We start from the raw sequence: 26,156 nt of genomic DNA, 5'->3' as shown, positions 1-26,156 counted from the left end.
GAACGGAGCTATTATATCGCTTTATTTGAGATGCATTGTCTAAACGTGATATTAGCTTGGTTTAGACTATACACTTGTACGGTGATAAATTGCATTATATCACTTTATTTGACAAATACCCCGTTTAGACTAGGCTTGGTTTAGAAAATCCAGTCGATTTAAGTTGTCATTTTCTTACAATAGTTGTGTTCCTTTATATGCCTCAGATTACCATTTTTATATTTCCCCCAAAAAGTTGTAAAATTGGTAGCAATTTTTAAGAGAGAGAGAGCAAATTGGCGTTCTCTTCTACCACAGGCTTCCAGACAAATTTCTTCGGGTAAAAATAGTAGAACTGATTTTTCGACATTTGTTTGACGTTTATTTGGCAATGATGAAAAAAAAAAACAAAAAAAGAACAAAACAAAAAAAGAACAAAACAAAACTAAAACAATGAAATAAGAAAGAAAATTGAATTGTTTTGTTTCTTTTTGACATTGTTACCAGATCTACCATTTTTCCGTTGCTTTACTTTTGTGGCAAAACTGGTCATGAGAGAGCAATTTTGACAGTTCTCTCTTTTACCACTTTTATTATTAAAAAAGTAAAAAAACAGAGCTAATATATGTCAGATAAATCCCGATAATGCACTTAATCACCGCATACATAAGTGCATAGTCTAAACCAAATTATATATTGCATGAAAACTACAATGTAAATCCACTGGATTTGTTAAGTTAAGCATAGTCTAAACATACTGTTATCGTAGGAGAACCAATTTTTTACGATCAACGCAATAAATGGAAGAACCGACGGTTCAAGAAATCTTTTCTAGTTTTCCCCAGCAAAAGATTCGCCTTGATCTGCCTTTCTCAATAGCATATTCGCACATCTTAGATTGATAAAAGAGTTTTTAAGGATCAGAAGAGAGATCAGAAGCATTTGTTGTTCCACTTCTCATCTCCAATAAATAAGTTAGTGATTTAGAAAAACTTGCTGTAAGTAAACAGATGTTTTGCTGTAAAACCGTCGAAAGTACCACAATTCCTCAAGCATGTATCGCATTTGACATGTTTACGAGATTATTACACGGAAAATCTTCTTATTACACGAATCACTTCTCATCTCCAACAAATAAGTGAGCGATTCAGAAATACTTGCTTCGTGTGAACTGTAATCAACACCTGCTTTACGTGTGGGTGTTGCCAATATGCTAAAACAATTTTTGCTGTAATGACGGCAAAAAACGCCACGATCCTTCATGTATCTACCACATTTGCCATTTTAACAAGTTTATTACAAAAAAAACCCTTCTCGCACTAAGGAATAGGAAAGAGATCAGAACCACTTTTTGTTACACTTCCTCATCTCCAACAAATACGTGAACGAATCAAAAAAACCTTGTACTGTGTGTAATACCGTAAACAGCTGTTTTCTGTGTAACGAGTGTTGCCAATATTGCAAAAACTAAAAACGGTAAAAGCGCCAGGTTCCTTCTAGTATCTTCCACATTTGCCATTTTCACGAGTGTGAAAAGTCTTCCCGTACCCAAAAAACTTGTAAAACTGATAATTTGTTCCCTACAGAACTTTTTAATAAAGAATTGAGAATAAGAAACATATTATAATTAGAAAACAAGTGAATATTAAACGTCATACATTAGACCTTTTCGCAGGTTTAAACTTTTTTATGAGGATTTATTTGACGGTAATGTGTAAACATATTGCTACAAAATTAAATGAGTTGGATAAGAAATATGTCTGTTCCAGAACCTGCAGGAATCCTCAAATTTTTACTACTATAACATTTTTCCTTTATCATATCGTTGGAAATCTGTTGCGATCTAGTGAGAACGTGTAGTGGCAAGTTGCAAAAAGAAAAATATAAAATAAAATCCCTGATGATGATCATCGACGATGATCGAAACATTGGAAAATAAATAAAATAAAAAACAAAAATCTACTGTTTTTTAATTTCTGACCTGAAAGCCAAACAAAAAACTCCAAGAAATATAAGTCCAAAGGTCAACTATTATTACACCAAAAAAAAAAAAGAAAAAAAAAATAGTAAAAATTAGTAGTAGAACAATACAAATCTCTAGAATGACAAAATAGTATGGCCCATTCCATACAAAATTCGTTTGAGATCTTCATCCGTTAAATATCGTACTAAAAATCGTCCATTACATTTATTTAATTCCTGTACACCTTCATGAAAATCGTCTGTATAAATACTTCAATTATCATTTGATTTTGGATATTTCCTCTAACTCACCTCATAAGTTTAATGACTTAATGCACGTAGACAGTAATAAAAAGTCGAAACGTCATTTGCCATATAAATGTATTTAATAAATTAACGTCATTTACGACATCAATACGAAAAATCACATTTTTTTATTTAATACACACGTGATAGTGAAGAGAGAATGAGAATCACAGAGAGTATGAAAATATAACAATAGCTTGGCAAATCCGATATCATAGCATATTAGCACCTCTACACAAATTTAAATGTCAAATATGATAGTTGATTACGATGTGTTAACTAAAAACTGCGCTGCCGGAATTTATATGAGATTGTAAGTAGAACAAAATCTAAAATATGTTTTATTAACAAGTTTTGGAACGGAAAACAATAACCTATTTTTGGAGAAATTTTTAAAATTTCTAACTCATTAGCAAAAGAGCAGAAAAATTCCCACGCTATAAACTTTGTAAACACTTGAAATTTAAAAGAGTTGCTGTAATAAATTATTATCTTAAACACACACAATCTTCTCATAAAATCTAACCTAATATCATTTAAGTTTATAACCTCCAATAAAATTATTTAGTCAACATCTTAATAACGACTGTCACCTCACGTTTTGTCTAAGATATACTGCTGCTGCCGCTATTGTTGTGACAGTTGTCAATTTGCTACTGGAAGTCTGAAATCTGAATGTGCAAATTTGCATGTAAGCACACAAATATAAGCAAGAATCATTTTAGTGACAAATTTAAAAGCTTCAATTATAGTGTGATAAGATGACATTCTATTGACACATAGCAGAGATGTGTTGTGTCAAAAGCTATTTGAAATCATAGCAGGCAGTACTAATTTTGCACAATACAAATTTAAATTAGTTGATGGTTTTTAAATGGAATTGTTGCCATCATAGAATTGTGTGATATAAATGCAAAATATTTAGATTGATTGATTGGATGTATGCAACAGTTATTTACGCAAAGAATATTTGCTTAAAGATGTTACGAATTTTTTTTACAAGTTGCATTACCTTGGTATATGGGAAAATGTTATACCTTTTGAAGTATGGGAACGCTTTTCGAATAAAAAACCTTAATGCTAGGTTTACATTTACTAAATCCACTCGATTTGAACTGTAAATTTCATTGCTCAAACGTCAAATTAAATCTCATCTGAAATCCATTGGATTTCATTTTGACAGCTGAAATCTAGTGGATTTCTTAAATGTAAACATAACATAAGGTTCTGGCACGTGAAAACATAAATTTCTGTAAATATTTTTAACGTTGATAAATAATTAACTCTTAGAGTAACAAATTGTGACCATTTTTACAATTTTTGCTACTTCTGACATTACAAAAGTAAAGGAACAGCCCTATTATGAACACTTTTCCTTAATAGACTGTTTATATTATAGCCTTTTGAAGGTTTAACCTTATTTATGAGAATGTATTTGACGTATAAGAAATGAAATTGACATTTGAAACCCAGTGGGTTTATTAAATCCGGTTATATGTAAACGTACTATAAGATTGCACTCGTGTTTAAGGTTGAACTGAATTTAGCCTACGTTCACATAAAATAAATGGCTACAGACCACTTCACTTACATTTGGTGAGAATTTATTTGACGTATAAGAAATGAAATTGACATTTGAAACCCAGTGGGTTAATTAAATCCGGTTATATGTAAACGTACTATAAGATTGCACTCGTGTTTAAGGTTGAACTGAATTTAGCCTACGTTCACATAAAATAAATGGCTACAGACCACTTCACTTACATTTGGTGAGAATTTATTTGACGTATAAGAAATGAAATTGACATTTGAAACCCAGTGGGTTAATTAAATCCGGTTATATGTAAACGTACTATAAGATTGCACTCGTGTTTAAGGTTGAACTGAATTTAGCCTACGTTCACATAAAATAAATGGCTACAGACCACTTCACTTACATTTGGTGAGAATTTATTTGACGTATAAGAAATGAAATTGACATTTGAAACCCAGTGGGTTAATTAAATCCGGTTATATGTAAACGTACTATAAGATTGCACTCGTGTTTAAGGTTGAACTGAATTTAGCCTACGTTCACATAAAATAAATGGCTACAGACCACTTCACTTACATTTGGTGTTTGGCAACTCTTAAAGCTACCGGGCCACACATAAATTTCTTGCAAAAAGATTTTTTTGCAAAACAAAGCGTTGTCGCGTTAATTGCAGTGTTTTATGGCAAAAAGACGTTTGGACATTATTAGGTTTGTCTGGTTTCCCTACAATTTGTAACAATTTGTATAAATTGTTGCTGGAAGCCGTCTGTTAACATAAAAATCCAGCAAAATAGAGCGATTCGAGAGAGACATTTTGACAGTTCTTTTACTGAGAGTTTGCAAATTCTTGCTGGACAAATTTCTTCTTGCAACCAATCATCTGTTTTTAATTATACGGTGATTTAGGTTTGTGCAATTGAAAACAATTTTAATGTGGAAATTGCAAGTATAATTGTTTTTTTTTTTTTGTTTGAAAAACAAATTTGCAAAATGGAAAATTCCTTTTTTGGGACATTTTTATACCCTCCACCACAGGATGGGGGTATATTAAGTTTGTCACTGCGTTTGTAACTACTCGAAATAATCATTGTAGACCCCACAAACTATATATATTCTTGATCGGCGTGCAATTCTACATCGATATAGCCATGTCCGTCCGTCTGTCTGTCTGTCCGTCTGTGGAAATAACTCTAGCGTCCGAACGGATTGACGTAGGTGGATGACATTTTGGGAAAATCTATTATATGTACGTAGGACTTTTGTTATTGAAAGCGGGCTATGTAGGTCCACGCTTTCGTATAGCCCCCATACAAAATGACGCGTGACGCGTCGTCCTTTTAAGGAATTTTTAAGATATTTGTCCCATTTTACCGCCGAATAGGTTGTAATTTGGTATTTTGTGTCTCCAGAGGCCAAAAAACATCCCTACCAAAGTTAGTTTATATAGGTCCACGTTTTGGTATTACCCACATATAACGCCCCATATAAAGTACGCGTCATTTTAATATATTTTGAATGTATTAGTCCCATTTGACAACAGAATCGGTTGTAACTTTGTATTTTGAATTTCCAGAGGCTAAGAAACATTTCTACCATAAAATGTTTATATACATAGGTCCACGTTTTGATATAGGCCCCATAGGACGATATCTCCCGATTTTCGGTATTTTGAAGGTTTTGGCCCCATTATCACACCGAGATGGCTGAAATTTGATATTTAGTCTTCGTTTGGGGTATAAAACTTTCCCCCAGAAATGCGTAGGTATAGGTCCACGCCATCATATAGCCCCCATAGAACAGTACTTTCCGATATTCGGTATTTTGAAGGTTGTGGCCACATTAATCCACCGAAATGGCTGAAATTTGTGGTGGAGGGTATAAAAAGTTTGGCCCGACCGAACTTAACGCTTTTCCTACTTGTCTTTTTTATTTTTAATATAACATTTTTCCTTGCTTTTGTTTTTTTAATGGCGGACAAATTGTTTTGTTTTGGCAAATCGGCTGATTGCTTGCAAGTTTTTGCAGGGAAGGTGTCTGTTTACTTTTTACATTTTTCTAGCAAAAGAAAACTAAAAAAACAACTAAAAACTCCTTACTCTCGGAGAAAGTTCTTGCTGGAGACTTCTTGCTGGGAACATAACCAGACAGACCTATTGTTGGCATTGATCAGCTGTTTGTATGACCTTTCTTTTCATTAATCCTGTTCACACAGAATAATTTTTTTTTAATAACGCATGTTTTTGATAGACTGCAATGAGAATGCATTTTTTGTATTATTTATACTTTGTACATTTTTATATCTATATATACAAATGCCTGACAAACAAATTTTACCAAAATTCATAATTGACATACATTAGTAGTAAATGTAAAGGGGAAGTACTTTCACTTAAGACAGAAATACATTAAAGTTTCCCATTCCAATGGATTGTTCAGCCTGCTAAACAATTACACATGATTGAAATGCATTTACAACTGTCATTATCATACGTCTTAATCAGCTGATTGAATGTGTTGTTATTTACATCTAGGCAATATTTATTACAGCTGATAACCTCATGCGTATGGAAAAATTTTGCTAGCATTACGATCATTCAATGGACAAAGAAGTTATTTCTGAACATTTTTACAACAACAGAGTTCAATAGTCAGCGGCACTTAACAAAGAAATGGCGGCAAATCCATTAACATAACAAAACAAAATATAACGTCACCAAAAATTATATTACAGGACAATTTCTCACGAGAGGAGAGTGAGAGAAGACTAACAAAGTAAAAAAAATAAACAAAATAAGCGTAGGTTGTTGAACATGCATATACCACTCTTTTAATGGTTAACAAATAAATATGTATGTATGTATTTAGTATTGTTTTTAGGTACATATGTATATCCATCCATACGTGTGGAAACGCACGTATCATTGAAACAACATTTGTTGAGAGAGAAGTAATGACGCGCAATGAATGCATTCTTAAAAAGGAAGACTACAAAACAACGTATACGTCAAATATCGTATTGCGGCGGCGACTGCGGCAATTATTAATTTTGGTTGTAATACAAAAAAAAAACTAATAAAGACTAAATGGATGGTGATTTTTCCTTGATACCAGGCGGCAGAATGGAATTAACCATGTGCGCTGCCGCCTGTCTCGCCGCCAATTGTTGGCAAATGCGTCTGTTTTGTATAGTGCAAAACCAAAAGAAAATGAAGAACATATAAAATAATAAAAGAAAACAAAGCGACCAAGTGACCCAAACAATCCATAGATAGAGGCACACATGGTTCTAGCTATATGTATATCTTCCTATATGCACATTTATACATATTTTTATATAAACATTGTCAGCACTTAAACATATGTATATCCAACTTTATTGAGATAAAATCATATGTTTTAGAGCTAACCAATCGGTTAATTTTTCCTTTTCTTGCTAAATAAAGCATGCATTTAAACTATCTCCCCTGTTTCATAAAAGACTTTTTGCAAAACACAAATCTAGTTTGGCAAACTTTCACTAAATAATTGCACGTATGGATAAATAATAACGTTTTTCATGATTCACATTCAGAAGACAATAGGTAAACATTGCAGTTGTTTTTCCAGTAATTTACCGGATATTTGCACCTTTCTTTTGCCACATGATTTTATAAAAATACCTTTGTATGTTGAAAGAAAAACAAAAACAATATGGGTTTTACGTTGCAGAAAATATAGAAGAGAAAATAAACAATAATTTATGTACAGTGAGACATGGATATAGCGAATGGCACATAGCACAGACAGACTATTAGGTCTGTATGATAACCCAAAAGTTTGTACAAATTTGCACAAACTTTTACAAAATGCTGTTCGATAACAAACTTGTTCAGTAAAAGAGAATTGAGAAGTCTTGCAAGAACTTGCAAAAACTTTTTACTTGCAAAGTTATCGAACAGGCATAATGTTTATGTATACAGACTTTCAGTTATTTGTTTCTGATTTTTTACGCGATTTTCAACTAATGGACAAGAAATGTGTGTGGAATTAAGAAGGAAACACAACCATCTTCCTTCTGCATCTATATAAAATGTTTAGTTCATTAATTTTCATTCATCTTTTACCTTTATTCTAAAAATTTTTGTGTTTTCAACAAATTTTTCAATTTTGAATTTAGACATGTCATAATTAATTTTTTCGATAAATTCTCTCATTTGTTAGGGATGGGACATACTTATTCGTCGTTCAGAGAGTATTTCTAATCGAACAACGTAGAAAAATCGTCGTTCGTTCATAGAATTTTGTGTGGGGAAATAAGTAATTAATTCGTAGTTATGGGTCGAACAACGAATAGAGAACTTGGTATTACGCCATTCGTTACAATAATTTATCAAAAAATTTAAATGTAAAATTGCTCTGTTTTTCAAATGCTTTTCTTACTCGAAAACTTGATGATATTGGACGTAAAGAAACTGTAAATATGTGGAATCATCATATCAACGGTCAGGGTTTTTGTAGCTTGGTTGGCAATGCGAAATATAACGAATAGTTGAACTGGTTTAGATTATACACTTATACGATAATTAAGTGCAATATCTCGATTTATTTGACATATATTGTATAAATAGGACAAATTAAATCCACTGGATTTGCTAAATCAAGAACATTATGTTTACATATAACGGGATTTAGTCAATTTAGTGGTTTTCAATTGTCAAATCCATTGCACACGTGTCAATAAAATCTTCATAAAGGTTAACCCAGCAAAATGCTCTTAGACTGAATGCAGAAGGTTGTAGAGTTTTAAAGTACGCGCATACGCCAAATGAAATTTCATCTGAAATCCATTGAATTTCTTTAGTATTAAAAGTATTAAAGTATTAAAAGGCTTTAGTATTAAAAATGGATTGAATAAATAAATAAATAAATTTCATTTGACGTTTAAGCAATGAAATTGACAGTTGAAATCGAGTGGATTTCGTAAATGTAAAGAATACAGAATAAGAATACAACGCCAATATTTTTCACATGAAAAATAAAAACAATTTTATTGTAGAAATAGCAACCCTAATTGTATTGCTTTTTTGGAGAACAAACTTGCAAAGTGGGAAACATCTTTTTTGGGTCATTTTCTTTTTTATTTTTAATAAAATATAACCATTTTCTTCCTTTGGTTCCTTCATTGGCGGACAAATTGTTCTGCTTTTGCAAGTCAGCTGTTTACTTTTTACAATTGTTGTGTCTGTTACTGTTTACTTTTTACAATTTTCTAGCAAAAAAGAATAAAATCTCCTTACTCTCTGAGAAAGTTCTTGCTGGACAATTCTTGCTGGGAAAGTAACCAGACAGACCTATGCTAAGTTTACATTTACGAAATCCACTCGATTCCAACTGTCAATTCCATAGCTCAAACGTCAAATGAAATCTCATCTGGATTTCATTTGACGTTTAACCTATGGATTTGACAGTTGAAATCGAGTGGATTTCGTAAATGTAAACATAGTATTATTGTGCCATAACTACATTTATAGACTGATTACCAAAACCCAATTAACACTGACACATAAAGCAAGTGTTTTGGGAAAAATGGTATTTATTGGATATTAAATAGAGGGCCTGTTTATGTATGTCGATAAAAAAACGAATGCGGAAGAAAAACTACCAAATTTGAGTGTGTATTTCAAATTTACTTTTTGTTTTGAAGCAAAAGCAAATGAAATAATATTTCAAAAACTAAAGTTTGGGTGTCTTTCATGCGCACACATTTTCGTTTCGAAATACATAAACTGGGGGAGAATTGCTAACTTTTATGGTCTGCTCCTTTACTTTTGAAAGTGGTAAAACCGGCAAAAGTTGTAATCTGGTTCCATATTAATAGCATGGTGTCTGAAGTAAAGGAACGCTTTTAAAGTAAAAAGTTGTAAAACTTGAAAGGAACAGAGTTTATTAAAAAGTGTTTGATGTAAATTCGGCATAACACTTTTATTTCTCGTGGAAATTTAGTTACTTAGTATTTTTCTTCTTACTCCAAGGTTTATTTAACAGTCCATGTAAAGAGTACAACAACTATCAAAATATTTGTTTACATTTGCGAATTTGTCAAATTGGGGAAATCAGCTGGCCTCTTTACGACACATTATTATTGACACCTTATCATGACGTTCTCAATACTTCCACCAAAGTTTCCAATGTCTCCTCATCAGGAAGGATTAGGTTAGTCTACTGGACTTAGACTTTATGATGTCATCTTTTGCTGAAGACAACCACCATCAGAATATAACTTCTATACCTAGTTACACATTAGTGTTTATTACCATGATAAGATCTATATGTTGATTTATTGATAATATACCTTTTTGTCAAAATAAATGAAGATTGATATGTTTGTGATGTAACAAGTTTATAAATGTTAGTGTAAATGCCGTTTAGTAATACGTTTACATTGTACTGTATTATATATTAAAATTGCTGGATTTAAATAGGCAATTTCATGGCATATACTACGTCAAGAATATCTTCATAAAGAATGTTATCTCTGCTAAAATCGTTGATGTAAACATGATATAAAAATAAAATGTAATAGTCCATTTGCACTTAACCGGATTTAATAAACCCACTGGGTATCAAATGTCAATTCCATAGCGCAAACGTCAAATAAATCTTCATAAAGAAGGTTAACCCGGCAAAAAGCTCTAATGCAAACGCCGTTTATGGTTTATGACCTAATTAACAGGTATTCCAGTAAAAACAGCTAATCGAACAGCATTTTGTAAAAGTTTGTACAAACTTTTGGGTTATCGAACAGACCTTATAATAGCTCACGTAGATTAGCCATAAATCCTCAGCTGGATTTAATAAGTCCAGTACAAATCTCATTGCATTTGGATATTCCTTTGGAGGATATTAAATGGTAGTCAGCTGATTTTTGTTGATAGCACAATTACCAAGGTAGATGCATAAGCTCATCCGATCGAATTTGAAACGTCAGAAGTAGTTGTCGTAAATTGAATTCTTCTCAAAAACATACGGCAAATTACAAATTTATTGTTTAAAATTGAAAATGTTAGCACATTATGCTTCTAGTGCTAACTAATGAGCAAAAAAAGAATTATTTTATCGTTTAGACATCGTAAATATTAGTCTTGGTTGATAAAAATCAACAAAGTATCAAAGCAAATTGAAATTTTTTGCCTTGTTTACAAATTTTGACATCTTAAATTATTTTTGTTATAGCAATTCACCGATGCATCTACCTGATTTATTGTGCCAGTTTGCAACCTTTTGTATTTTCTAGCAACATGTTGCAAAAAACACAGTTGTATACGAGGATTTATGCCGGATTTAAAACAAATCCACTAAATACGAGGATTTATTTTTGTATGGGAAATCTGGTAGATTTTGGCCGGATTTAGCAAATAAAACCTGACAATGCGCTAAATCCGGCCTATAATTTGGCTTCTACAAATCAAGAAGTTTGATTGTGTTTCTGTATAAGCGAAAATCCCTGTTATAGTACGTTTACATTCACGAAATCTACATGATTTTAACAGTCAATTCCATTGATTATACGTCAAAAAATTAAATGGATTTCAGATGAGTTTTCATTCGACGTATACGCAAAGAAATTGACAGTTGAAATCAACATGATTTCGTAAATAGGTCTGTACGATAACCCAAAAATTTGTACACTTTCGTACAAACTTTTACTGAATGCTGTTTGATAACAAGATTATCCAGCATAAGAGAGCGAGTTTGGAGAGATTTTATGGAGAGTTTTGTGACTGAGAACTTGCAAATCTTTCTGTGAAAATGTGTCCCGCAAAAATTTGCAAGTCTGATCAGCTGACTTTTAATCACCTCGTCAATGTAAACAACTCGAAATGTTAACATTTTTGACCAAGAAAATTTCCCAATTGCACATTTTTTTAGATTCTAAAGCGTTGTGGATAGGATTAAAGCATTTAATAATTAAACTCCAATTTTAAAATTTATGTTTTTGTTCAGTTTGGTTTAAAATATCAAAAGAAACAAAAACAAATTTCATACATTTTCGGAAACAGCTGATTTTCTTGGAAGTTTTTGCAAACTGTTGTTCGATAACTTTCTCTAATTTTTCTTGCCTGAGAGAGTAAAATTCACTGAGAGAGGTTGCTGGAACTGACTGAGTAATTATTGCTGGGAAAGTTATCGTACACACCTAATGTAAACGTACCATTACTTATGAGTCTCCACCTTTATTGTGTTTATGCCTTCAAGGAGAGATGGCAAGTGCCGCTCTTGATGCGCTATTATTTTGATCTTTCTTGCGTCCATGGTCCAATAATACAGGTCCTCCACCAAGCGAATTCGAAAGAAACAAAGATTTGAAAGGTCAAAATTCATAAACAGAAGCTAAAAATTTATTTTTTTGTTGTCAATTAATGTAGATGCATACAAAACATTTCTGATAAAAACTTGTTACCGTAGTTATTTTTGTTTGGCGTAACTTATAAGTTATAGTACGCTTACACTAGAGTTTTTTGCCGGGTTAACCCACTTCGAGAGGATTTATTTGACGTTTGCGCTATGGAATTGACATTTAAAATCCAAACCCACTGGGTTATTCCGGTTAAGTGTAACCGGGTATTATTCTAAATTAAATTCTCATAAAAAACACAACAACAGTTGACATTTTACGTGTACAACATGAAGTTGATTTGTTTTCTTTTTTCGAGATACATCTATCTGTTTCTCTACAGTTTGACATATCTCTACCTCATAGCGAATTCAAATGACAACTATGAACTTTGACAGCTCAAATCGAAATCAGCTGATTTTGATGGAGGACCTGTATTATTGGGCCATGCTTGCGTCGAAAGCAAGTGTACATAGTGCAACAAAGTCGTCAAAGTGTTTCAATCCCAATGAGTTCTCAATAACCATGACCTACTGTCAAAATGTTACAAATAAAAGAAATCAAGAAGACAAAAGATAAAAAGTCAATAATACCAAAGAAAATTGTCACATCAGCAAATAAAACAGTAGTAGAGGTCGGAATTTGTTAAAAAATATACGCATTTCTATTTTCAAAATAGAAAAACAATTTCCGTTTCATTCACAGATTTTCAAACAAATTTGAATTTTTCTTAGAAGGCCACCACATGTATTTTTCATTTGATTTTCTTCGATTTTTTATTCTACAAATTCTTTCATTTATTGTTTGTTTTTGTTTTTCGCTTCTTCATTTATTGTTAACACACGTTGTCTGCTACTCTTGATATTTATTTTTAAGTAAATTTCATTGTATTTTTTCATCTGTTTTTTGGATATATATTTTCATTTCTTTATTTTCTTATTATTTTTAGTTTGACACTCACTTTGTTGTTGTTATAAGATAAAAAAAATAAATTTTTGTTAATGATCCTCCACGATCGGAGGAAAAAATATCCAATTTTATACACGACAACTCGGTACAGCAACAAGAAGAAAGAAATTAAAGAAAAAACTGAAGCAACAACAACTAAACAAAAAACGTTACAACTTAAAAGACGAAGAGAATAGGACGTCCGCCGTATTCAGGCCGTTGTGCGCGACTAGAAGCAATGGATTTTGTACCGAGACCGACCGACCGTGTGTGCGATAACAACACCACCACAGCAAGCAACAGCACCCACACACATACATGCATATGCATACAAAACATCACTCATACCACACAGTTCACAGCAGGCAGTAACTGCAAGAGGCCAAAGCAAACAAGTTTAAGCAACAAAAACAACAACAATATGTTAGTGACCGTAATAATGGAGAATGAGAATGATTGGGAGAGTAAACTGTCCCACTGTTAGTCATATGTTAAGTAAACAGTTGGAAAACAGGGTTACCAGAGCGCAGAGAAATTGTTTGTTGTCTCTTAACAGAAGGGGACAAGGTAGGACTTCTCTAATATCAGAGGGTCCAGCCCGATCTCGGAACGATGTGTCAAAATACTCGGCATATAGTAGTGCACATTACGCTAATGTTCTTTAGACGAATGTTTTGATTTCCGTGTGAAGTCAGGTTCAATGTGTGCCGTGGCGCCCAACCCTCACTTTGTCCGAATATTTGATAGAAAGATGTTATAAAGTAGTGTTGTAAAAGTCTCGATGCTAAAGAATTGGTTGATTAAAATCAACTTTGTACATCTAAGCAAATTTAATTTTTCCGCCTTGCTTACAAATTTTGACATTTTAAATTACCTTCGTTCCCGTACTTTTTAATGGTAAAACTCGTAAAAGAGAGAACTGCAAAAAATTTGTTCTCACACACAAGTTTTTTGAAATAGTTCGGGAACGGAAAAATGGAAAATACGTCAAAAAGACTAGAACAAATGTCAAAGTCGGCGTATCAGCCAATCAGACGCCGGCAACCATGTTACTATTTTTTTACTTGCCCAAATTTGTCGTGTAAAAAGTTTTTAAAGAGAGCGTCATTCAGCGCCATTTTTGTTTAAAGAGAAGTGAACATTTTACAACTTTTTTGTGTACGGGAACGCTTTTTCGAGTACAATGTGTAAAAGTCGTAAAAATTGTAAAAACTTTTTAGTTCTGGAACACAGCTATTATTTTGATTGTAGCAATTCACCGATGCATCTACCTTGTTTCTTGTGCCAGCTTGCAACTTTTTGTATTTTCTAGCAACATGTTGCAAAAAAACAGAGTTTTATACGAGGATTTATGCCGGATTTAAAACAAATCCACTCAATACGAGGATTTATAGTGCGGTTACACTACATTTTTTTGCCGGGTTAACCCACTTTATGAGGATTTATTGCTTAATCTGGTCAAATCTGACCAGATTTGCCATACAAAAATTAAATCCTCTCACGACTGGGTTTATTTTAAATCCGGCACAAATCCACCAAAAATACAGTGTTGTATTCGGTATTTGTGCAAAAAAATCCAACTCTACTCAAAAAGTACCAAAAGTTGCAACTGTTTTTGCAACAGAGTTTGTCGTGTTTTACACGTTTACGATTGGTCGCATGAGATTTTATGGAGTTAATAAATCTAAAGTTATTTGAAAATCATAAAATTATTTATTTTTTACATTAGATACTTTTTTAACAAAAAGTACGTTTGATACCATGATACAAAAATGTATCCCTGTGTGTAAAATATACCAATATGAGCAAAGAGGGGACGATATCTCATACGAGAAATTGTAAAAGTGTAAAACACGACTTTATTAGTTATTTTGTATGTATATGTAAAAAAACATCAGCTGACAGTTTATATCCTCGAAAAGCTAAGTGTAACCAGCAAAGATTAACCCACTGGATCTATTAAACCCAGTGGGTTAACCGTCAATAGTGTAACCGGGGTATTATTTTTGTATGGGAAATCTGTAGTGCGATTCTCTAACACATTTTTTGAGTTACCGACAAAAATCGGTAAAATTAAAACACAAAATTATGAATGAAAAGTTCAAATAAAAGTTGACGGCACTCTTGCTATCGGTATAACTTTACGATTGATTTTTATTCGTCGCTAACTTAGAGGTAGTTTACACTATCTATCAATGTCATATGACACGAAATAAAAACATTCCATATCTACCCACGGAGGCAATGTGGAGACGTAATTTTATTACATTTTTGTTGGGGTGTACGCACAGAATTAATGGCGTAAGGAAAATCTCCAATATTTTACATATTATTGAATATTTAACGATGGAAAATTTCATGTCATATGACATTTACATATAGTGTAAACTACCCCTTACCAAAAAACACCGGTAATTACCGAAATTATTTACCGACAATTGTCGGTAACTCAAAAATGAGTTAGAGAATCGATTATTGCCGGAGTTAGATTATTGCCGGATTTAACAAATAAATCCGGATAATGCGCTAAATCCGGCTAATGAGGTCATATCTAAATTGCTTAGGGGCAAAAAGTACATTTACGAAGCCGTGTGGATTTCAATTGTGAATTCCTTTGCGTATACGTGAAATAAAAATTCATCTGAAATCCATCTGATTGTTTTCAATCTGTCAAATTCGTTGTTATTATGAATTATTTATATGAAAACAAAGAGTTTGAGGCCTGAAGCATTTAAAAAAAAATAAATAATTATGACCAGAATCGATTTTTATTACCCTACCCGTGTAATGATGCAGTCACAGTCTATACAGTCGGACACTAATAGTAAGTTTACATTTACGAAATCCACTCGATTTCATCTGTCAATTCCATTGCTTAAACGTCAAATGAAATCCATTGGATTTCAGATGAGTTTTCATTTGACGTATACGCAAAGGAATTGACATTTGAAATCGAGTGTATTTCATAAATGTAAACCAAGCATAAGCCCCCCTGATTGTTATGTTTGTTGTCAAAACATTATTGTGATTTAAAATACAAAGAAATTCAAATCACAATAATGTAAAATCTATTATGTTTGTTGTCAAAAGTTGTTAACAGAACTCTTAATGGCCGACCTTCTGTAGGCCTTGGATGAAGTGTTCAACAGTTGCTGTTAACTAACATTATGTTAAGACAATACTAAATATCCGCTTGGCTCTTTTGCCACGATACATTGACCTCTCAGTCTCACTCTCTTGTAATAAATTAAAAATTGTGTACACATTTGAGAATATCACTTTAAGTCAATAGTGTCTGATGACATTCTCATTAAAATTACATTACTTGTGTCATTACATACATATGTAATTTCTCATCGTTTACATTTGTGTATTTTCTGTTGAATCTTCAGTTGTAATTTATGAATGAATTCATCAAAAAAAAAAAGATTTAGTACATTTATATGCATTAGTGTTTAATTTATTAATATTATACGCACATGTATTTGACAAAAGAATAATCAATTGAGAGTCAAGCCATAATTTTATACTCGAAAATTTATCGTATGATCGATCAGATGTTTAGTTTTTTTTAAGTTGCCTGGTTATGGGTATTTTACACGATATGTTATTTTACAAATGTGTTGTCACTTTGCGTATACATTTTGTATATAAAAAGTGACAACCCATATGTTAAAAACATATCGTGTAAAACACCCATAACATGTCATATAAGTTCAAAGAAAAAAGCTTCAATTAAGTTGTCAATTCGACTGAATGACGCATTTGGCCTAAATACTAGCTTTATGTGCAAGTGTAAATTAATTTTAAATAAACAATAATAGGTGTATCTTTTTAATTAGTAAATGCTATCCACTTTTAATTGATATGATATATGAAATAAAAATATATATGATACAAAATTATATATGTTTTATGGAGTCAGTCAACTCATTTAAGTTGTCAATTCCATAGACAAATGATATACATGATGTACAGCTGGGAGCATGGCCCAATTACAGGTCCTCCAGCAAGCGAATTCAAAGGAAAACAAAGATTTGAAATGTCAAAATTCATAAACAGAGGCGAAAAATTGTTTTCCGAGAAAAAGTTGTTACCGTAGTTATTTTTGTTTGACGAAACAGAAAATACCAGCTGATCGAAATGTAAATGATGTAAATGAAATTCTCATACAAAACACAGCAAATGTTGACATTTTGCGTGTACAACATTAACATTATTTGTTTTCTTTTTTCGAGATACACCTACCTGTACAGTTTGACATTTCTACACCTCACAGCGAATTCAAATGACAAATATGAATTGTGACAGCTCCAATCGAAATCATCTGACAGCCGACAATGTATGTATGTGTTAGTGAATCAGAGTTGTATTTGAAGACAAATTGTCTGGTGTAAACGCCGAAATGACAAAGTTTATATCTAACATGCTTTATAAAACATTCACCATTTAAGTTGTCAATTCCATAGAATATATGACAAATAAATGACGCTTTTGCTCTAAATGACGCCTTTGCTCTAAATTTGAATTTTACACTAGGCTATGGTAGTGTACAGTGTGACATTGTCACTTCCCAGCAAAAAGTTTGCATCTGCGGATGCAGTTGAATCACTACAAGTGTACGGTACATTTGCCGTTGGAGTACATCTTTTCCTATGAATTCACTTATGAATTTTACAAGAGAGCGCGTAGCTAGGATGCACTCCATTTTGCTTCCACACCACACAGCTGGGATGCACTCCATTTTCGATCCAAATCACAGCTTTTGATGTAGTGTTTTGCATTGAATTTGAAGGCACTCTTTGGATTGCGTTTTTAATCAGTCTAAAGATGTATCTAAAGAAGTATCCCAAAATAAATAAAACGCATTTATTATTTGTGTAAAACAAGAACACAAAGAACTTTATTATATAAACACAAATTAAAAAAGAGTTTCCATTAAATTCAATCACATTTAAGCTTACTTCCTCCGTTCTCGATTTAATCCAAGCGCATCTGATTTTCTTTCATCATCCTAAAGTTGTTTTATGTTGCCTTCCCATCACTAGTTCATCTTTCGACATGGACTCCAACTCCACTCCATTAAAAATTTCTGTCTCGTGAATTACCGCAAAAATGTTCGCAAATTACGCTAAGTTTACATTTACGAAATCCACTCGATTTCATCTGTCAATTCCATAGCTCAAACGTCAAATGAAATCTCATCTGAAATCCATTGGATTTCATTTGACGTTTAACCTATGGATTTGACAGATGAAATCGAGTGGATTTCGTAAATGTAAACATAGCATTATACTAAGTTTACATTTACGAAATCCACTCGATTTCAACTGTCAATCCCATTACTCAAACGTCAAATGAAATCCAATCGATTTCAGATGAGTTTTCGTTTGACGTATACGCAAAGGAATTGACAGTTATAATAGAGTGGATTTCGTAAATGTAAACATAGTATTAAGTTGTTATTTCTTTATTTTGTAACAAATTCTTCGAAATATATACACTCTTGTTTATCTTTTGAAGAAATGTGTAGAGATCAACCAACTGTTTTTAACTGTAGGGATCTCTACAGCAACTGCTTATAAAAGCTGTGTTCCAGAACTTAAAAGTTTTTACAATTTTTACGACTTTTGCACATTTTACTCGAAAAAGCGTTCCCGTACACAAAAAAGTTGTAAAATGTTCACTTCTCTTTAAACAAAAATGGCGCTGAATGACGCTCTCTTTAAAAACTTTTTACACGACAAATTTGGGCGAGTAAAAAAATAGTAACATGGTTGCCGGCGTGTGATTGGCTGGTACGCCGACTTTGACATTTGTTCCAATTTTTTTGACGTATTTTCCATTTTTCCGTTCCCGAACTATTTCAAAAAACTTGTGTGTGAGAACAAATTTTTGCAGTTCTCTCTTTTACGAGTTTTACCATTAAAAAGTACGGGAACGAAGCTAAAATGTATCGAACGGGGTGCATTTTTCATAACTCTGTTGGACTACATCGAAAGATGTGAAATCATAACTCCAATTGAACAGCTTCCAACATTTTTTGCTGGGTTTAATCATTAATGATTTCCCACAGGCCATATTTATATAAGGTAGAAGTGACAATCAGCTGTATTCTTACTTTTTTTGTAAATTTAGAGTTCAAAATGTAATAGGGTCTTCTCATGAAATTTGAAATTTCGAAATTTGCTTCCATACAATACTGTTTTTTATCCTAAACGTGTAATAAAAATGCCCTACGACAGTTCTGAATACTTTATATTTACATTTTGATCCAAAGTTGTTCTATTTTAGAGGGTTTTCAAAATGTATTTATGTTTTTCCTGAGAAAATATTTGGAACGATCCTATTATTAAATATTTTCTTTGACAATTAATTTTCAATAACAACAATGTTGTTTTTTCTAAATTTGTTAGTTCTTGTAATTCATGCATATACCTTATATAAATTTTCCTTGATTTCCCACAATAGAATAAGAGTGCGTTTACATTGGATCTTTTTATAATGATAATAGCTCTGTTCCTTTACGTGCAAGAATCTTTAAGTTTTACCACTTTTTACTCGAAAAGCGTTCCTTTACTTCTGACACCATGCAATTCATATGAGAGCAGTTCACAACTTTTGCTACTTTTGCCGGTTTTACCATTTTCAAAAGTAAAGGAACAGATCAAATGGATGACACTATATTGGTCTACATACTTTTTATTATATTACGTCAAATAAAGTCGAGATAGACTAATGTAATCTTATGCTTGGTTTACATTTACGAAATCCACTCGATTTCAATTGTCAATTCCATTGGTTAAACGTCAAATGAAATCCAATGGATTTCAGATGAGATTTCATTTGACGTTTGAGCAATGGAATTGACAGTTGAAATCGAGTGGATTTCGTAAATGTAAACCTAACTTTACCATCACTTTGTGAAACATAATTTTTTCCTTCTCTTTTTCTCCGCAAATTCCTTAAAATCTTCTACGCTCCTGGTCACAAATCGTTGCAAGAAAAAATCTTGGTGTCCACTAAAATCTTCTACGCACCTGGTCACAAATCGTTGCAAGAAAAAATCTTGGTGTCCACTAATTGTCACACAGTCAATATTGACTGAGTACATGCCGTGACAACGCCATTTAAACCCGCATGATTCTCACGTAAGCCACTTGTCGAACCGGTAATCACCAAATGTAGCAGCCATCCAAGTAAACAGTCATTAGGAAACTCGTCTCACTTGTTGCTATACAAAATTGGATTGCAGAGCATTGATGTTTTTCTTCGTATAAGGAAAAACTGATACGAAAAATGCCATCCAACAACAAGTCAGTCAACCGAAGAAAATACAAAACTGGTTGTCATAATTCTTTACAAATGAAAAAAACTCTTTCTTCGTCTTCGGATGGAAAATCAATGGGACACCAAAGAAGATGCATATTGATGTAAAGAGAAAAATATTGAGAAACATAGGGAGAAAGTTTGGTTTTGTTGAACAAATTAAAAATTGAAATTATTTGTATAAAAATTTAATATGTTGACTCTCTGAAGAAGATGTTCCGGGTGGCGGGTGGGATCGTAATTGAACTTAAGTCGCATTTACATCTAACAGCATTTAAAAACAATGAGTCATTTATGTTGTCAATTAAATATAATGTATTTACAACCAAATACTCCTCTTGAACTAAGTATAGACTATACACTTATACGCATAAGTGCATTATCTCGATGTATTCGACATATATTGCATGAAAACGACAACTTAAATCCACTGGATTTTTGAGAGCAAACAAGATTCCCTATAAAATCATTATTACGATTCACTTTTAAAATTGATTTTTGTTCAAATATTTAACTGAAATATTATCACAAGGTAGCAATGACCTTGATGTCACACACGTTTAAAATTTTGCAGACACCTACATCAAAAACAAAACGCTCGTTATCTCACACTTTGCTTTTAAGAGCTACGCTACACTTAGGTTTCATTTAATGAATGTTTCCCAAAAAAGTATCCAGGGAGTTTTTCCCAATATATGTACATATATGAGATGATAGAAGGGATCTCTATTATACACCGGCCTACCTTTAATCGCACTGTCCAAACGGCGTGTCTCAGAACCATCTTGCAGGGAAGTTTTACATGACTGGAATACTCAGAGAATGCCGTTTACATTACACTTGGGTCATGGTACAATAATACAGGTAGCATTATCATGCCAGCTGATGGTAACATAATGTGTCAATTGCATTGAATTGATGTCAAATTTTGACATCTTATGTTGCCAACAATTGCCGATGCGGCTACCTGTGTATTTGCACCATGACTTGGGTATTGAACACTTGGGATATAATTGCTCTGATCCAGAACCTGCAAAAATCTACTATATCTTTAATATTTTGACAAATTTTTAAAGGAAAAAATTGTCAAAATATGAAAGATAGTAGGTAGACTCTTGTAAGTTCTGAAACAAAGCAAATATACTTATTTTTCTTGCAATATTAGCTGCGTCTTCTTCTGGATGATTCTACATAATGTCACTTAGTTCGTATAAAAAGATCTCACTGCACCAATGAAATAACTTTCTCCTCTCCAGCCCATGGTAGAACAAATACAAGGTAAAGTTAATACTACAACAAATACAACTCGAACAACAACCACAAAGGAATTTGTTTTTGTTTGTAAACCTTAGTGTCAACGTAAATGTAAACAAAACAAGGAAATGTCTATAAATTATTGGAATTTAAAAAACTAATAATTTTTCACATTTGATTGAATATTTTGGAAAACATGAATGAAAACTCGTTAGATTTTCAATTTGAATGTTTCCATATCATTCCACTAAATGCATAATTTCTCGCAGAAAGTAGAATACTTGCAAAAATGTTTAGGGTCGCTGGTAATTCATTGAAAAAAGATAAGATGTTTCAATCATTTGCTTTTGAAAACAAAAAAGCACATGTTTATTAGGGCTTTATTCTTTTCAAGTTTAGCAAAATACCACACATATTAACAAATATTGTACCGCCTCTATAAGCGATGTTTTAGTGTGCGGCATGTCGTTCGGACCTGGAGGAGGTTACATGTCAATGATATGAAGCCGTCTTTATGGGAAATAGTTTTTTTTCTGATGAATAAATTTGTTCCTCAAAAATATATATCCCTAATATACATCGAACATAGAAATAAATACATAAAATGTCGTATGGAATTTGACACTAACACTACAGCCCAGTTCAGTCAGTTGGGTATTGCTGCTACCTTTTCTTGTTCTACCATGTCTCCAGCCATTGAAAAAAATCCATTCCCAGACAAACCAAAAAAAATCACATTAATGGTATCACCCAACCCCTCATTATTACATATGACACAATAGCAACAACATCAACTAAATAAATAACCAATAAAAAACAACCAAAGCAATGCATTTTTGTTGTTAAAAAACGACAATAACATAACGAAACGAGTTTTCAAAAGTGTCATATTTATTTAAGCATTTCTTTTTTCGATGCCAAAATAAGATACTCTCTTCAAAAACTGAGCGTTATTTTCGGGCATGGAAGTGTTTACAGCAGCACGCTTATCATGTACCCAATACACTCACAGACCAAAAAGTCTGGGTCTCAATCTTGCACTTATTAGTTGTTGTTTTTTTAAATCAATATCAAAAAAGGGTATCGAATGACCGACCAGTAAAACTACCTGTCGCTTGTCATTCAAGGCACAGAGAGACTGGCGGTCAGGTAGTGTGTTATTGAGATAAAACACGTGACCCATATTTTTTTGGTTTTGTTTCGGGACATTAACAGCAAGTTCAAGAACATTCGTTTTTACAGTTTATGGTTTTGAATGTCAGAATTCGAAAAGGGTCAACTCTTTTTGGGATAACATGTTTTGAACTTGACTAATACTGCATTTGCGTCAAACTGGTTTTAGTAAATCCCATGGGAAATACGTCAAATAAAATCCACTGGATTTATGAAGAATATTTATTTGATGTAAACGCAATTGAATTGACAATTGGATTTTGAAATCTGAACGTACCATAATAGTAATGCTAAGTTTACATTTACGAAATCCACTCGATTTCAACTGTCAATTCCATAGCTCAAACGTCAAATGAAATCTCATCTGGATTTCATTTGACGTTTAACCTAGTCGAAGGTCACACTAGAGTGTTTCATTGAAATAATTTCATGAAAACAAGGGCTCCTAGATCGAGTTCCACAGTAGAGTAATATATTGAAGTTGCTGTATTGGGGAACTCGATCTATATATACTTAAAAGTTTCAATGAAATCACTCTAGTGTGACCTTCGATCTATGGATTTGACAGTTGAAATCGAGTGGATTTCAGCTGTCAATTCCATTGCTTATACTATGTTTACATTTACGAAATCCACTCGATTTCAACTGTCAATTCCATTGCTCAAACGTTAAATTAAATCCAATCGATTTCAGATGAGTTTTCATTTGACGTATACACAAAGGAATTGAAAGATGCAATCGAGTGGATTTCGTAAATGTAAACATAGTATTAAACGTCAAACGAAATCCAATGAATTTGAGATGAGTTTTCATTTGACGTATACGCAAAGGAATTGACAGTTGAAATCGAATGGATTTCGTAAATGTAAATCAATCATAAGTCAAATATGGCAGCATATTTAACCCTGCGTTTACACATGACAGGACAGTTGACTTGATGTACTGATTGTCAAAATCCCAAAACTTGCCTGTGTGACGTAGGCGTCCCGACAACTGCAAGAACAGTTGTAAAATTAAAATTCTTTTTGTTTTCCGTTTACAAAATTTGTTTTTGTTCATGTTCTTTTGTTTTTAACACATTTCAATTATTATCTCACTTATTTTTACAAATATATAAAAAATTTGTTAACCCGACTGTCTGTGAAAAAATGATGGACAGCCGACAATTGTATGTATGTGTTAGTAAATCAGCGTTGTATTTGAAGAGAAATTGTCTGGTGTAAACGCCTAGTAAGCGCCGTTTGTATTAAGCCCTCGGCACATACGGTCCGTGGTGTGACGCGTTGCGCGTTGAAAACAACAACCACATGAAAAATGTGTAAGTGATGCCAAGTTTGTTCTTAAAGTTTTCATGTGGTTGTTGTAATGCGACTCTCAACGGACCGTATGTATTTGGCCCCTTAGAGCTTTTTGTCGGATTAACCTTATTTATGAGGATTTGTTTTAACGTATACATAATGAAATTGACATTTGAAACCCAGTGGGTTTATTAAATCTGATTATACCCCGTTCGTACTTAACCTGATGTAATAAACCCACTGGGTTTAAAATGTCAATTCCATAGCGCAAACGTCAAATAAATCCTTATAAAAGAGGTTAACCCGACAAAAAGATCTAATGCAAACGCCGTTTTATATGCAAATGCCGTTTGCATTAGAGCTTTTTGGTCGGGTTAAACCCCGTTTAGACTTTGCTTGGTTTAGCAAATCCAGGGGATTTAAGTTGTCATTTTCATAAAATATATGTCAAATAAAACGAAATAATACACTTAATCATCGAATAAGTGCATAGTCTAATAGTACGTTTATATGTAACCGGATTTATCAAACCCACTGGGTTTTAAATGTCAATTCCATTACATATACGTCAAACAAATCCTCATAAAGAAGGTTAACCCCGCAAAAGGCTATAATATAAACATGGCCTAAATCAAGTTTCAACCTTCGTTATGAGGATTTATACGCCAAGAGTATTCACAATGGAATTGACATTTGGAAACCAGTGGATTTATTAAATTCACTGGGTTTCAAATGCCAATTCCTTTGCGTATACGTCAAATAAATCCTCGTTAAGAAGGTTAACCCTGCAAAAGGCTATAATATAAACATGACCTTAGGCGTCCAGACAACTGCAAAAACAGTTGTAAAATTATGAATGAAAATCATCGAATTGCTTTTGTTTTTCTTTCACATATTTTGTTTTTTGCAATGTTCTTCTGTTTTCAACACATTTCAATTATTAGCTTCGTTTCAGAACTAAAAAGTTTTTACACATTTAACACATTTTTCACCGAACAAAAATGGCGCTGAATAGCATTCTCTTTAGAAACTTTTTACACGACAAATTTGGGCGAGCAAAAATGTGCAACATTTTTGCCGGCTTCTGATTGTTTGTTTCGCCGACTTTGACATTTGTTCCAGTTTTTTGACGTTTCTGCCATTTTTCCGTTCCCGTACATTTTGGAAAAATGTGTATGTGTAACTCATTTTCGACAGTTTGCTGTTTTGACACTTTTATAATTCAAGAGGTACTGGAACGAAGATATTATCTCATTTTGTTTACAAAAATGTCAAAAATTTGTTACCCCCACTGTCTGTGGAAAAATGATGGACAGCTGGGAGACAAACGTTGTATTTGAAGACAAATTGTCTGGTGTAAACGCCTAGTTTGTGGCGTTTAAACGAACAGTGCATGCCACAATTATACAGGTACAGCGGCAAAAACAGCTGGTTATCACACTGGTTGTCAAATTCATTATTGTGAAAAAAAACACATTCAAAATGTAAACAAGCAATTCACATAAATACATTATTGTGACCAAATTTGACGTTTGGTATGATTTTATGTAACACCTTTTTAGGCCATGTTTATATTATACCCCGGTTACACTTAACCGGATTAACCCAGTGGGTTGTGATTTCAAATGCCAATTCCATAGCGGAAACGTCAAGTAAATCCTCTCGAAGTGGATTAACCCGGCAAAAAAACTATAGTGTAACCGTACTATTATAGCCTTTTGTAGGGTTAACCTTCTTATGCCAAGTTTACACTAGCACTCCAAAATCCACTGGATTTCACGAAATCCTGAAATACACGCCGGTGTTTACACTCATTTTTTGTTAATTTCAAACATATGACAATGATCAAGGTAGATGCATATGCGCAGCTGATCGAACATGAATTTTTACAAGTTGTTGTAAATTGAATTAATCATCAAAAATATAAAAATATAGAACTTTACAACTTTATTTGGAAAATTATAGTAAAATTATCTATATATTGCATTAATTCTAACAA

At 32.8% G+C, this 26,156-nt stretch overlaps 1 protein-coding gene across 2 annotated transcripts in view; it reads right to left on the bottom strand.

Moving 5' to 3' along the window:
• The window catches only part of Indy (tricarboxylate transporter protein I'm not dead yet), an 82,073-nt gene that overhangs the window by 28,340 nt on the left and 27,577 nt on the right, over positions 1-26,156 (bottom strand). Inside the window, exon 1 of one of the 2 annotated variants that reach the window (XM_073981450.1) lies at positions 13,117-13,496. The exons of the other annotated variant lie outside the window; for it this stretch is intronic. The gene's annotated coding sequence lies outside the window, so the exon portion shown is untranslated. Of the gene's footprint in view, positions 1-13,116; positions 13,497-26,156 lie in introns of those variants that run through there. 2 annotated transcript variants of the gene reach the window in all.

Source organism: Musca autumnalis, unplaced genomic scaffold, assembly GCF_047663935.1.
Source record: "Musca autumnalis isolate F117 unplaced genomic scaffold, ASM4766393v1 scaffold_4, whole genome shotgun sequence".
NCBI classification, from domain to species: domain Eukaryota; kingdom Metazoa; phylum Arthropoda; class Insecta; order Diptera; family Muscidae; genus Musca; species Musca autumnalis.
This window is presented reverse-complemented; position numbering and strand designations above follow the sequence as displayed.